Source organism: Lissotriton vulgaris, chromosome 2_1, assembly GCF_964263255.1.
Source record: "Lissotriton vulgaris chromosome 2_1, aLisVul1.2, whole genome shotgun sequence".
Classification (NCBI taxonomy): Eukaryota; Metazoa; Chordata; class Amphibia; order Caudata; family Salamandridae; genus Lissotriton; species Lissotriton vulgaris.
Window position 1 is genome coordinate 1,425,364,906 of NC_141687.1, and position 12,038 is coordinate 1,425,376,943.

The following is a 12,038-nucleotide window of genomic DNA, read 5'->3' on the forward strand; positions in this document are numbered from 1 at the left end:
AGTGCTTGGAAAACGACATGACCCTCTTTGAGCTTTCAAGTCTCTTGCTTTTGCCATCACAAATAACCACAGTAAATTACCGTACCTATTTTTTATTCCCTAGATGTCATTCTAACCACTGTTACAGTTATACAATACCCCTTTCCTAAGAGGCTGTAAGGCCCAGAAGCACAGAATCTAAACAATCATGCTGATTGGACTCTGGAGCCCACTTCATGTCTGAAGTGAAGGACTAGTTATGCTTTGAACGAGACTAGTGCTTGGAGAGCAGTGTGGGAAGCAAGCTCCCCAAAACTAGATAAAATAGATAGAGAGGCTTTACTAATGAATTACCTGCAAGTAATCATATTCGGGTTTCCTTCATGTAATCAGACGTTGTGAACCAACCTAAGCCTTCAGCTCAGTGTAAAGAAAACTGTGTTTGATGAGCTTGGCAGATTGGTCCCAGTCCTTTGGGGTCTTTGGAGTCAAACGTTTCTAAGTCACAGGTTTCATGATATGTTATGAGGAATACACTTTGACACCAGCCAAGGGTCCAGGACCAAGGGGACAGAATTTAGTGGACAAGACTCCCTCCAGCAGAGACCAGAAGCAGAGTCCAGGACAGGTCCAGTTGATACTGGTCAGCTGACCAGTTGCAGGAAAAGCCTATTGTAGCCTGTTGTGTCCCTGTTGCTTCAACAGGAGGTGTGACTTATGATCCTTGTGTACACTTTGTTGTCTGGGTACAAGAGGGAGAGCAGGTCCAGTCTTCTAGGCTCTTCTCAGGTAACAGACAGCAGGTCCAGTCCTCCTATGTTTTTCCACAGGTTCAGAAAGTGGTCAGAGGAGGGTACCGTGAGTTCCTAATTTATGCTGGGTACCCTCCTGTGGTTGAAGGTGACACATGACTCATCCCTAACCAATAGATTAAAAGTTCCCTGGGGCAACAGTATCCACTTTAGCATCATTACCTGAGTGTCCTACTGTAAACAATCCCAAAATGCCTCCTCTACCATAATCGAAAATGGCAAAACACTTGTCCCTCTGTAAAGCGCATGTGTGCCCACCTCAGAGGTATGGTCAGGGAAGTTGGCAGCCTCTCCACTTTGGACACTCTAGGACACTCTTAAACAGTCCTGGGGGCAGCTCCTCTCCCACTGGGATTGGTACCTGTCTGTCTGGGGTGAAATGAAGGACCCAATCCAGCTGTCAGATAATGTTTGTCTATGACAGGGTATGCCTCTTTAAAGGTATTCAAGTTCCTGGCCATACCCTCCAGATGGTAATCCTACCAAAGGAACAGAATGTCTCCCCACTCCCAAGGCTCTTGTTTCAGCTCTGGGTGAAAGGTCACACCTCATCAAGGAGGTTGTTTAGCTCCTGGATGACAGTTGGAACTCATGCAAATGCTCCTCTAGAGATTATAGGTAGGGTAAAGGTACCTTTTTCCAAAATATTAGAAATCCAACATGTCTAATAGATTGGACTTGAAATAATAGGGTAGGCTTGAATTCATGTTAACAATGTCACTGTAGTGGATTGCGAAATAGGTGCTGCAGCCCACTTGTGACGTTTAACTTCCCGGCTTTTAGTACACTTTTGTACTGTATACTAGGGTCTCATAGGTAAGCTAAATGTTCCAATTAGGGTTATGCCGATTTCATAATGTTGAAACAGTTAGCACAAGCACTTTACCACTGCTTAGCAGGGGTAAAATGCGCAGAGTTCTACAGCCAACAAAAACAGTCAAGGAAAAAAATCTAGGGGGCAGATTTCCAATTACTGGCGCATCCCTGCAAATTAGCAGGGATGCACCAGTAATTGTGCGCCGCATGGTGCGGCGCATTGTAAATGCGCCACCCATGATGCGCCGCATTTACAATGCGCCGCACCATGGGGCAGAAACGGCACAGATGGGTCCCGCATCTGTGCCGTGAAGGCGGCGCATTGCTGGAGTTGCGTCGCCAGCGCGACGCAGCTCCAGCAATGCTCTGGGGGGGCCTATTCTTCCAATGCTGTGTCAAGCCTTACGCCTGCTTCAAGTAGGCGCAAGGTTTTGACACAGCATTGGCCTAAAAGTGACTGAGTGAAATCTTGTAGATTTCACTCAGCCACTTTTACGAGGCGTTCCAGCGCCGGAACGCCCTCGACTGCGCAGGATCTCCTATACGTGGAACAGGGCTTTACACCGTGATGCATCTCCCAGATGCATCACGCTTTCTTGAATCCCACAACCTTTTAGGGCTATAACAGGCTACAGGCATATGGAGCAATTTTGTTCACTGCTCTCGAGTTGCATCATACGTGTTTGAGTAGACCCTTATTATTGAAAAGTAAGATATTCTTACTGTAACATTTGTGCTTTGGTATAGGTCAGCTTATTGTCTTGTTAGATGGTTGCTACTAAACCTTTTTCATCCATTGATTTTTTCAAATGTTTATTGAGCATAGTTGTTATTTACTATTTGTGTATCTTGTTCATGTGTTTATGATCATTGTTAGTCGAAACAATGCTTCTGAAGTTGCAACTTTGGAATTGTAGCAGATGAAAAAATATAATTTTCTATCAAATTAAAGCTTGAATAGAGTAAATTGCAAAAACAACAAGTGATGGACTGAATGTGGATCAATGTCACACACTCCCCCAGTCAAAAGATCTGGGCCCAAATCCATCGTTTTTTTGCACTCCACACCACCCTGGGTTAGACAATGGCGATATGCAAATCAGCTCTGACCCTGTTGCCCCATGGGAACAGTCCAGTCCGAACTACAAAAGCCATGTCCTTCCCAGAACGGAATCAAGCATCCGAGGACCGGACCGGTTTCGAGGTAACACCTCTCATCAGCCCGGCTAGCTTGACTCCAGTGGTGTGGAGTGCCTGGGACCAACGTCTGGGCATCCCCAGCGCACTTAGGGCGGCAATTGCAAAAACAACAAGTGATGGACTGAATGTGGATCAATGTCACACACTCCCCCAGTCAAAAGATCTGGGCCCAAATCCATCGTTTTTTTGCACTCCACACCACCCTGGGTTAGACAATGGCGATATGCAAATCAGCTCTGACCCTGTTGCCCCATGGGAACAGTCCAGTCCGAACTACAAAAGCCATGTCCTTCCCAGAACGGAATCAAGCATCCGAGGACCGGACCGGTTTCGAGGTAACAATTGCAAAAACAACAGTTCTGGGAAGGACATGGCTTTTGTAGTTCGGACTGGACTGTTCCCATGGGGCAACAGGGTCAGAGCTGATTTGCATATCGCCATTGTCTAACCCAGGGTGGTGTGGAGTGCAAAAAAACGATGGATTTGGGCCCAGATCTTTTGACTGGGGGAATGCGTGACATTGATCCACATTCGGTCCATCACTTGTTGTTTTTGCCATTGCCGCCCTAAGTGCGCTGGGGATGCCCAGACGTGGGTCCCAGGCACTCCACACCACTTGGAGTCAAGCTAGCCGGGCTGATGAGAGGTGTTACCTCGAAACCGGTCCGGTCCTCGGATGCTTGATTCCGTTCTGGGAAGGACATGGCTTTTGTAGTTCGGACTGGACTGTTCCCATGGGGCAACAGGGTCAGAGCTGATTTGCATATCGCCATTGTCTAACCCGGGGTGGTGTGGAGTGCAAAAAAACGATGGATTTGGGCCCAGATCTTTTGACTGGGGGAATGCGTGACATTGATCCACATTCGGTCCATCACTTGTTGTTTTTGCCATTGCCGCCCTAAGTGCGCTGGGGATGCCCAGACGTGGGTCCCAGGCACTCCACACCACTTGGAGTCAAGCTAGCCGGGCTGATGAGAGGTGTTACCTCGAAACCGGTCCGGTCCTCGGATGCTTGATTCCGTTCTGGGAAGGACATGGCTTTTGTAGTTCGGACTGGACTGTTCCCATGGGGCAACAGGGTCAGAGCTGATTTGCATATCGCCATTGTCTAACCCAGGGTGGTGTGGAGTGCAAAAAAACGATGGATTTGGGCCCAGATCTTTTGACTGGGGGAATGCGTGACATTGATCCACATTCGGTCCATCACTTGTTGTTTTTGCCATTGCCGCCCTAAGTGCGCTGGGGATGCCCAGACGTGGGTCCCAGGCACTCCACACCACTTGGAGTCAAGCTAGCCGGGCTGATGAGAGGTGTTACCTCGAAACCGGTCCGGTCCTCGGATGCTTGATTCCGTTCTGGGAAGGACATGGCTTTTGTAGTTCGGACTGGACTGTTCCCATGGGGCAACAGGGTCAGAGCTGATTTGCATATCGCCATTGTCTAACCCAGGGTGGTGTGGAGTGCAAAAAAACGATGGATTTGGGCCCAGATCTTTTGACTCGGGGAATGCGTGACATTGATCCACATTCGGTCCATCACTTGTTGTTTTTGCCATTGCCGCCCTAAGTGCGCTGGGGATGCCCAGACGTGGGTCCCAGGCACTCCACACCACTTGGAGTCAAGCTAGCCGGGCTGATGAGAGGTGTTACCTCGAAACCGGTCCGGTCCTCGGATGCTTGATTCCGTTCTGGGAAGGACATGGCTTTTGTAGTTCGGACTGGACTGTTCCCATGGGGCAACAGGGTCAGAGCTGATTTGCATATCGCCATTGTCTAACCCAGGGTGGTGTGGAGTGCAAAAAAACGATGGATTTGGGCCCAGATCTTTTGACTGGGGGAATGCGTGACATTGATCCACATTCGGTCCATCACTTGTTGTTTTTGCCATTGCCGCCCTAAGTGCGCTGGGGATGCCCAGACGTGGGTCCCAGGCACTCCACACCACTTGGAGTCAAGCTAGCCGGGCTGATGAGAGGTGTTACCTCGAAACAGGTCCGGTCCTCGGATGCTTGATTCCGTTCTGGGAAGGACATGGCTTTTGTAGTTCGGACTGGACTGTTCCCATGGGGCAACAGGGTCAGAGCTGATTTGCATATCGCCATTGTCTAACCCAGGGTGGTGTGGAGTGCAAAAAAACGATGGATTTGGGCCCAGATCTTTTGACTGGGGGAATGCGTGACATTGATCCACATTCGGTCCATCACTTGTTGTTTTTGCCATTGCCGCCCTAAGTGCGCTGGGGATGCCCAGACGTGGGTCCCAGGCACTCCACACCACTTGGAGTCAAGCTAGCCGGGCTGATGAGAGGTGTTACCTCGAAACCGGTCCGGTCCTCGGATGCTTGATTCCGTTCTGGGAAGGACATGGCTTTTGTAGTTCGGACTGGACTGTTCCCATGGGGCAACAGGGTCAGAGCTGATTTGCATATCGCCATTGTCTAACCCAGGGTGGTGTGGAGTGCAAAAAAACGATGGATTTGGGCCCAGATCTTTTGACTGGGGGAATGCGTGACATTGATCCACATTCGGTCCATCACTTGTTGTTTTTGCCATTGCCGCCCTAAGTGCGCTGGGGATGCCCAGACGTGGGTCCCAGGCACTCCACACCACTTGGAGTCAAGCTAGCCGGGCTGATGAGAGGTGTTACCTCGAAACCGGTCCGGTCCTCGGATGCTTGATTCCGTTCTGGGAAGGACATGGCTTTTGTAGTTCGGACTGGACTGTTCCCATGGGGCAACAGGGTCAGAGCTGATTTGCATATCGCCATTGTCTAACCCAGGGTGGTGTGGAGTGCAAAAAAACGATGGATTTGGGCCCAGATCTTTTGACTGGGGGAATGCGTGACATTGATCCACATTCGGTCCATCACTTGTTGTTTGTGCCATTGCCGCCCTAAGTGCGCTGGGGATGCCCAGACATGGGTCCCAGGCACTCCACACCACTTGGAGTCAAGCTAGCCGGGCTGATGAGAGGTGTTACCTCGAAACCGGTCCGGTCCTCGGATGCTTGATTCCGTTCTGGGAAGGACATGGCTTTTGTAGTTCGGACTGGACTGTTCCCATGGGGCAACAGGGTCAGAGCTGATTTGCATATCGCCATTGTCTAACCCAGGGTGGTGTGGAGTGCAAAAAAACGATGGATTTGGGCCCAGATCTTTTGACTGGGGGAATGCGTGACATTGATCCACATTCGGTCCATCACTTGTTATTTTTGCCATTGCCGCCCTAAGTGCGCTGGGGATGCCCAGACGTGGGTCCCAGGCACTCCACACCACTTGGAGTCAAGCTAGCCGGGCTGATGAGAGGTGTTACCTCGAAACCGGTCCGGTCCTCGGATGCTTGATTCCGTTCTGGGAAGGACATGGCTTTTGTAGTTCGGACTGGACTGTTCCCATGGGGCAACAGGGTCAGAGCTGATTTGCATATCGCCATTGTCTAACCCAGGGTGGTGTGGAGTGCAAAAAAACAATGGATTTGGGCCCAGATCTTTTGACTGGGGGAATGCGTGACATTGATCCACATTCGGTCCATCACTTGTTGTTTTTGCCATTGCCGCCCTAAGTGCGCTGGGGATGCCCAGACGTGGGTCCCAGGCACTCCACACCACTTGGAGTCAAGCTAGCCGGGCTGATGAGAGGTGTTACCTCGAAACCGGTCCGGTCCTCGGATGCTTGATTCCGTTCTGGGAAGGACATGGCTTTTGTAGTTCGGACTGGACTGTTCCCATGGGGCAACAGGGTCAGAGCTGATTTGCATATCGCCATTGTCTAACCCAGGGTGGTGTGGAGTGCAAAAAAACGATGGATTTGGGCCCAGATCTTTTGACTCGGGGAATGCGTGACATTGATCCACATTCGGTCCATCACTTGTTGTTTTTGCCATTGCCGCCCTAAGTGCGCTGGGGATGCCCAGACGTGGGTCCCAGGCACTCCACACCACTTGGAGTCAAGCTAGCCGGGCTGATGAGAGGTGTTACCTCGAAACCGGTCCGGTCCTCGGATGCTTGATTCCGTTCTGGGAAGGACATGGCTTTTGTAGTTCGGACTGGACTGTTCCCATGGGGCAACAGGGTCAGAGCTGATTTGCATATCGCCATTGTCTAACCCAGGGTGGTGTGGAGTGCAAAAAAACGATGGACTTGGGCCCAGATCTTTTGACTGGGGGAATGCGTGACATTGATCCACATTCGGTCCATCACTTGTTGTTTTTGCCATTGCCGCCCTAAGTGCGCTGGGGATGCCCAGACGTGGGTCCCAGGCACTCCACACCACTTGGAGTCAAGCTAGCCGGGCTGATGAGAGGTGTTACCTCGAAACCGGTCCGGTCCTCGGATGCTTGATTCCGTTCTGGGAAGGACATGGCTTTTGTAGTTCGGACTGGACTGTTCCCATGGGGCAACAGGGTCAGAGCTGATTTGCATATCGCCATTGTCTAACCCAGGGTGGTGTGGAGTGCAAAAAAACGATGGATTTGGGCCCAGATCTTTTGACTGGGGGAATGCGTGACATTGATCCACATTCGGTCCATCACTTGTTGTTTTTGCCATTGCCGCCCTAAGTGCGCTGGGGATGCCCAGACGTGGGTCCCAGGCACTCCACACCACTTGGAGTCAAGCTAGCCGGGCTGATGAGAGGTGTTACCTCGAAACCGGTCCGGTCCTCGGATGCTTGATTCCGTTCTGGGAAGGACATGGCTTTTGTAGTTCGGACTGGACTGTTCCCATGGGGCAACAGGGTCAGAGCTGATTTGCATATCGCCATTGTCTAACCCAGGGTGGTGTGGAGTGCAAAAAAACGATGGATTTGGGCCCAGATCTTTTGACTGGGGGAATGCGTGACATTGATCCACATTCGGTCCATCACTTGTTGTTTTTGCCATTGCCGCCCTAAGTGCGCTGGGGATGCCCAGACGTGGGTCCCAGGCACTCCACACCACTTGGAGTCAAGCTAGCCGGGCTGATGAGAGGTGTTACCTCGAAACCGGTCCGGTCCTCGGATGCTTGATTCCGTTCTGGGAAGGACATGGCTTTTGTAGTTCGGACTGGACTGTTCCCATGGGGCAACAGGGTCAGAGCTGATTTGCATATCGCCATTGTCTAACCCAGGGTGGTGTGGAGTGCAAAAAAACGATGGATTTGGGCCCAGATCTTTTGACTGGGGGAATGCGTGACATTGATCCACATTCGGTCCATCACTTGTTGTTTGTGCCATTGCCGCCCTAAGTGCGCTGGGGATGCCCAGACGTGGGTCCCAGGCACTCCACACCACTTGGAGTCAAGCTAGCCGGGCTGATGAGAGGTGTTACCTCGAAACCGGTCCGGTCCTCGGATGCTTGATTCCGTTCTGGGAAGGACATGGCTTTTGTAGTTCGGACTGGACTGTTCCCATGGGGCAACAGGGTCAGAGCTGATTTGCATATCGCCATTGTCTAACCCAGGGTGGTGTGGAGTGCAAAAAAACGATGGATTTGGGCCCAGATCTTTTGACTGGGGGAATGCGTGACATTGATCCACATTCGGTCCATCACTTGTTGTTTTTGCCATTGCCGCCCTAAGTGCGCTGGGGATGCCCAGACGTGGGTCCCAGGCACTCCACACCACTTGGAGTCAAGCTAGCCGGGCTGATGAGAGGTGTTACCTCGAAACCGGTCCGGTCCTCGGATGCTTGATTCCGTTCTGGGAAGGACATGGCTTTTGTAGTTCGGACTGGACTGTTCCCATGGGGCAACAGGATCAGAGCTGATTTGCATATCGCCATTGTCTAACCCAGGGTGGTGTGGAGTGCAAAAAAACGATGGATTTGGGCCCAGATCTTTTGACTGGGGGAATGCGTGACATTGATCCACATTCGGTCCATCACTTGTTGTTTTTGCCATTGCCGCCCTAAGTGCGCTGGGGATGCCCAGACGTGGGTCCCAGGCACTCCACACCACTTGGAGTCAAGCTAGCCGGGCTGATGAGAGGTGTTACCTCGAAACCGGTCCGGTCCTCGGATGCTTGATTCCGTTCTGGGAAGGACATGGCTTTTGTAGTTCGGACTGGACTGGACTGTTCCCATGGGGCAACAGGGTCAGAGCTGATTTGCATATCGCCATTGTCTAACCCAGGGTGGTGTGGAGTGCAAAAAAATGATGGATTTGGGCCCAGATCTTTTGACTGGGGGAATGCGTGACATTGATCCACATTCGGTCCATCACTTGTCATTACTTGTTGTTTTTGAATAGAGTAAAGGCAAACATTTCCTAGCTTGCAAAGAACTTTAGGTTCAGTGTATAGAAAAAGCAAAACCAAAAACTACTGAATCGAAAAAGAAACCTGTCCCAAGATAGAAAGACCTAGAAAACCCTGTCATCTTGCATATTATGGGGTTTTAAAGGAAGCTATTGCTTCATCATATAATCTGTGCTGGGAGGCTAAATTCAATCTAAAGACTAAGCACTTGAATCACCAACCTAAATCAAATTCCAGAAGACTAAAATCATCCTAAAAAAACATAGATAGCAAGAGTAGGGGCAGGGCAGCTCTTAAAACATACTGCTACTCAATTCAAAATCAATTCCAAAAGACCTTTATTCGAATTTCATAAAATTCATAAAAGTACATATAATGAAAACAGTCCCATTCTCTATGCAAATCTATTTACATAAAATCTATTTACAGTAATCATAATCCTTAAAATTTATTACAGCTCTCATAAATCTAATTTTTCAGGGGTTTTCCATCATTTTGCGTACACGAGTTATCAGTCTCAAGAAAGTGCTAGTGCAAAAAGTTAATTCATCTGTATCCAGAGAAAGCAACTTTAAGTAAGACTCCCCTAAAGAAAGGGGTCTTCGTTTTCTAAAATATGGAGTTAAAAATCCAATTAATATACTTTAAATAAAATTTACAGAAAAATAGGAAGTGCCAATCATTCTGTGTATTTATCCCATCACACGGGCATGGGTTGTAATGTGCTGTGTGATGATATCCCAAAGGAAAGCCCAATAAAAATTTTACAGAGCCTGCCCTTAGGTAGAATAACAGTGATCTTTCCCAGTTGGTCATGGGGAGAGTAAGATAGGGTGGGAGCGGTTGCCTACACAATTAATTCCCCATGTATGTCACAACGGTAAATTTGAGTGATTCCCTTCCCATTCTTTCTGAATTATAAAGTGCAAATAGTGCTTGTTTAACCTCGTTCTTATCATTAGGCTCAATCTTAGATGGGTCGGAGAAAAGATCTCCTCTACCCACAGCACTCAATGTCTTTAAAACTCCCGCAAGCCAGGGGATAGCTAAGCCCTTTTCACATTGAAGGCAGTCTTTTATAATATCCTGTGTTAGGGCAGCTGAGTTATTCCCCCAGATCCTGAGCCAGAATAAACTTGGCCTTGTCCTAATGAAATCACATGTATAGGGGAGGTTTAATTCCTTGTGACAAATAAACTCAGAGGATGAGATTGGGGCGTCCAGTATTTTTCTACAAAATCGGTTTCCTTCTCGTTGAATACTGGGACTTATCCCCAAACCCCAAACCTCTGCCCCATATGTGGCTACTGGTATGCACTGTAACCTACAAATTTTTAAAGTAGCTCTAGTGGCACCTATTTTCTTTGGGCGTGACAAGCTCAAAATGGAATTGGTGGCTTTCGAGAACTTGCCCGTGGCGTGGGCCAAATGCCCACTCCACGAGCCGTTCGCAGCGAAAACCAACCCTAGGTATGGGAATGTATTCACAGATTCTAATTTATCTGTCCCTACATGTATGGTATTGAGTTCCTGTTTCCCTGGGCCACATGTCAGAATAAAAGATTTTTTTAAATTCGCACGCAGATCTAGGGCCTCCATACACTTTAACAAGTAGGCGGAGAGCATTAGGTGTGCGGCCCATGAGGACCGCATCATCTGCGTATAAAAGGACCGGTAATGGTTGCCCCTGGATTATTGGCACATCTGGGGTCACCTGTTTTAGAGATTTAGCTAAACCATTGATATAGATGATAAAAAGCAGGGGTGCTAAAACGCAACCCTGTCTAACTCCCATACCTACTTTAATAGAGCCGGAAACTTCCCTGCCCATCCCAATCCTAACTTGTGCCTTGAGATCAGTATGGAGATAGGCCAGGAAATTAACAGGAGCCTCATCTAGTCCATAGTCCAAAAGAATGGACCAAAGTTTGGATCTATTGACTAGATCAAAGGCGGATGAAAGATCCATAAATGCAAGATAGATAGGAGATGATTGAGCGATGTTATACTTGTCAATCACCAACTTCAAATTCAGACATTGCTCCACCATTCCCACCCTGCTCCTAAATCCCATCTGACAAGGGTCCAATAATTCACTATCCTCTATCCACTCTAACACCCTATTGTAAAGGACTCGCCCAAATTTTTTTTAAGGTGTTATCCAGGAGTGAGATCGGACGGTAATTAGCCGGGTCTGACCTATCGCCCTTTTTAAAGATTGGGACTATCGTACTGGTGGACCAGGTATTGGGCATAGGCGCTAAAGGTAGACTATTAAAACATTAACAAGGATCGGTGCCCATAAATCCGGACTGAACTTAATAACATCTATAGGGAGTCCATCAGGACTAGGAGCCTTGTTGCCAAGGCTCTGTCTGATGGCTACTTCTACCTCATGGAGACCAATCTGTAAACAGCACAGATGACCAGGGACAAAGCTTGGTGATTCCTCAGTTGGTGTAGCATATATTTTGGAGAAATGGGCCTCCCAGACACTGCTGGTTATGTTACAGCTAGTCAGAGTTCGTTGTTTGCCCATATCTCGCATTTTCCTGACGGCCATCCAGAAGAGGCCACTGCTCTTCTGGTTTGCACTTCCGACCAGTGACTCCCACTGCTCCGTCAGTAATGCAGCTTTCCGTTCAGCAATTATAGATTTATAGTGTTTCCTGGCCGCCTGTACCTCTGCTGTGCATCTGGGTTTAGTAGTTAATGCCCTGCGCAATGCCCTGTTTGCTAATGAACAGGCGGTGTCAAACCATCTTGGGTCTTTCTCTTTCTTTGGCAGCGGGACTGATAGGCAAGTTTTTATAACAAAACATAATTTGCCATAGTCCGCAATTATCCTGAGACAATTCCCATCATAGGATAAACAGGAGTTGATCAGGTGGGAATGTTCCTTTTTCACAGTTTCTAATATGGCCCCACTATCAACTCCCCTCCATTTCAATCGCAGGCCAGCTCCCAAGGGTGTGATATCTCTTGCACCATTTAAGTTAGCGTAT